At 39.1% G+C, this 3,195-nt stretch overlaps 1 pseudogene; it reads right to left on the bottom strand.

Annotated features, from left to right (window-relative positions):
• Positions 1 to 482: 482 nt before the first annotated feature.
• LOC117723967 (dnaJ homolog subfamily B member 6 pseudogene) lies at positions 483 to 1,206 on the bottom strand (annotated as a pseudogene).
• Positions 1,207 to 3,195: the final 1,989 nt, after the last annotated feature.

Below are 3,195 nucleotides of genomic sequence, written 5' to 3' on the forward strand. Positions count from 1 at the left end.
TGCAGTAATAGCTTTCCTCAGTAAATACTGAAAATAAAATTGAAATACTTCTGTAGAAGATTCATCTGGCAATTTTAACTTCACAGCAGGCTGACACTACTCACTCACAATTCAACACAATGGGAAGCAGCTCCATGCTGGTGTTAAAAACAATCTCGTCCTAGCACTACTCAGTCATAGGGCTCGCCTCAGATTATTTTTGGTTTAGCAAAGTGCATACAGAAATTACAACAATTTTAAAGACAAAAAGAAAAAGAAAAGAAAAAAGGGATGAAAGGTCCTATATTTTGTGGTCCCAACAACAAAGTCAAAAAATCTGACAAATGGGTGCTCCGATGAGCTGTTTTTATAAATACTTTAGATTAGGTACAGTTATACAGAAAGTAGAGTTCGCTTGAAATCCTCAAAAAAAAAAAAAAGTTCCTGTTATTCCTCACATGGTGCTCACTACGGTTTAGCATCTGTTAAGTGTGAGCGGTGAATTACTTGTTAGCCAAGCGCAGCAGGTGCTTCTTACCGTTTATCGTCAAGGATTTTAACTGCCTGTCTTCTTCAACTTCTACTCGTTCTTGACCATTCTCCACAATTCTCTTGTAATGATTTTTTTGCCATTAAGTATCTTAGTTGAAGTTGATATTGATTTAAAGTTGCCCATTCCTCTGCTGCCAAATGATGTTGAAGAGAATGAAGTGAGACCCCCGTGACCTAGTGAGCCGAATGGAGTAAAGCCTGTATCAAAATCAGGGAATCCATTTCCAAAAGAAGGAAATCCACTGAAGGCAGAGAAAAAGGAGCCGACACCTCATTCCACTTCCTCGGGGACCTCTTCGGCTTCCAAAAAAGTCATCAAATGGGTCTTCAAAGAAGTCAAATGAAAATGGGTCCCTTCCACCAAAAAATTCCCTGAAGACATCATCTGGGTTCCGGAATGTGAAGCCAAACTCAAATGGACTGTCAAAATGACTCCACCTCCTCCACCACCACCATTTAATCCTTCTCTGCCATATTTGTCATAGATGTCCCGCTTTTTAGCATCCAACAACACTTCACATGACTCAGCTACTTGTTTGAATTTCCGCTCTGCTTCTTTATTTTCGGGTTTTTTTTTTCCAGGTGCCATTTAAGTGCTTGTTTTCGATACACCTTTTTAATGTCCTCAGGTGAGGCATGTCTCTGCACTCCCAGTACTTCAGAGCAATTTACCATATTTTAACAGACTGTTGGAACAAATTTAAGGACGCGGCCGCCAGCGAGGGGAGGAAGTCAGGCGGCTGGTCTCCTCGCGGCTCTGGCACAGCTGCGCTGGTGGCGGTGGCTGTGTCTCTAGTCCTTTTCTCTTAACTGCATAGTGAGTATAAAGAGTGACAAACCCATATGTGTATCCCCATTGTAAAGGAGAGTCCCCATATTAACCAGGATAGCATAGCTATTGGTGGTTTCATGATGTCCATCAACTGGAATATCATTTACTCTTTGCCTTTGTGCCTGAGTTTTCACAGGTGATAGTTAACCAAGAAATGTAGGTCTCTCTTCTTGAGTCTAGGCTTTGGTAGAAATAAATTATGGCTAAGCTACATAATACCTTAGCTATTCATACACATGTGTATTGATATGCACTAACATGCCAGTAGACTAGGAGCAATTATAGTGTGTATCTCATTATATCAGTGTGTTGAATTGAGAAGATGTGTGTCAGGTACTTTAAGTGTCTGGTGCACGGTTAGACTCCATCAGTGTCAGCTGTGCTGGCTGTGACTATCACCTGAATTGTTGTGGCATGCTCATGCATTTGTGTGTTCCAGGACATGAAACTTACAAGCTCACTGACATTAGATATCCTTTTCTCTAATATTTAAACTCCAGTTAAGCTGATTAAAGGACAAATATTGTATCAGTAAGTTAAATTTCAAGTACTCCAAATAATTGTATCATTTTTCTGGGAATCAGTACTTTGAAGAGGTTGACAAAGCTCAAACTACATATCGACTTGGCTTTTCATACTGGGCACAAACAATTTTGATGTGAATAATTGCCTCCTTCTCTTATATTGCCCTTTTGTCATAGTGCCTGCTTGAAGTCTTCTTCTATTGGATAACATTTTTATTGTCCTTTGTCTTATTTTAGGGTTTTGTTGAACCATGCCCAAGCCTCTGGCTATTTGGTGGTAACATATTATAAGTAACATTATTATCATAATTAAAAGGCTGGATATGAGTTGGGAGGGACATGTAGTTATGAAGTCACCTTTGGCTCACAGTCAAATGTGGGTCATTGGTGTCACTGACATTATTTATTTGACCAAATACCATTGGGTTAGGTGATGGTTTTCAGAGTATACATTTATAATACTTGGATCCTGTGATTTATTTCAAGATCTAGAAAGAGTAATTATATTTTTAGTGTGTTCGCTGTGCATGTCTTTTGTGATTTTATATAGATTCTTCAAGCTTTATAAGAATTGATTCTATGGAATGTCTACCAGCTCAGAGATGACCTTGTCAACACGGAAAATGAAGTGTTTAGGCATTAGAAAAGCAACAAGAGAGGATCATAATTATGTCTTTTATAAGCTCTGTGGCATAGTTTTGCAATTGTGAGTAATCAGATGGCCAGTACGTGAATTTCTTTCTGGCATCTGTCCCTCCTGGCTTGTTTGCAATTAAGCTGCCACTGCTGAGGAGACAACAATAATGGCCAGAACATTCTAGGGACTGATGGTGTGTGCTGGCCTCTTTTTATAAAGCTCTCCAGAATAAACTGTGAGCCTAACGTCTTTTCCCTTGTTCCCTTGGGACAGAGGAATTCAGTCTTTCTTTATGCTCCTCTGTTTAATTGCAACTGTCTTCTTCAAAGTAAGACAGATCATCACATAAAAAAACAGGGACAATTAATAAGAGCACTTTCCCGTTGTCTTTAAAAGTTAATTTTAAAGCTGGGAGGTGGTGGCTCACACCTTTAATCCCAGCACTTAGGAGAAAGAGTCAGGTGGATCTCTGTGGGTTTGGTGCCAGCCTGGTCTACAGAGTGACTTCTAGAAGAGCCAGAGCTGTTACATAGAGAAACCCTTTCTTGAAAAAAAGCAAAACAACAACAGCAGCAACAACAACAGTAACAATAATGGTGATAGTTATTCTTATCATTATTATTATTTGCTTTATCATTGTATCTTATTTTATCTTTATATCAATACAGAAT

This window comes from Arvicanthis niloticus, chromosome 19 (genome assembly GCF_011762505.2).
Source record: "Arvicanthis niloticus isolate mArvNil1 chromosome 19, mArvNil1.pat.X, whole genome shotgun sequence".
Classification (NCBI taxonomy): domain Eukaryota; kingdom Metazoa; phylum Chordata; class Mammalia; order Rodentia; family Muridae; genus Arvicanthis; species Arvicanthis niloticus.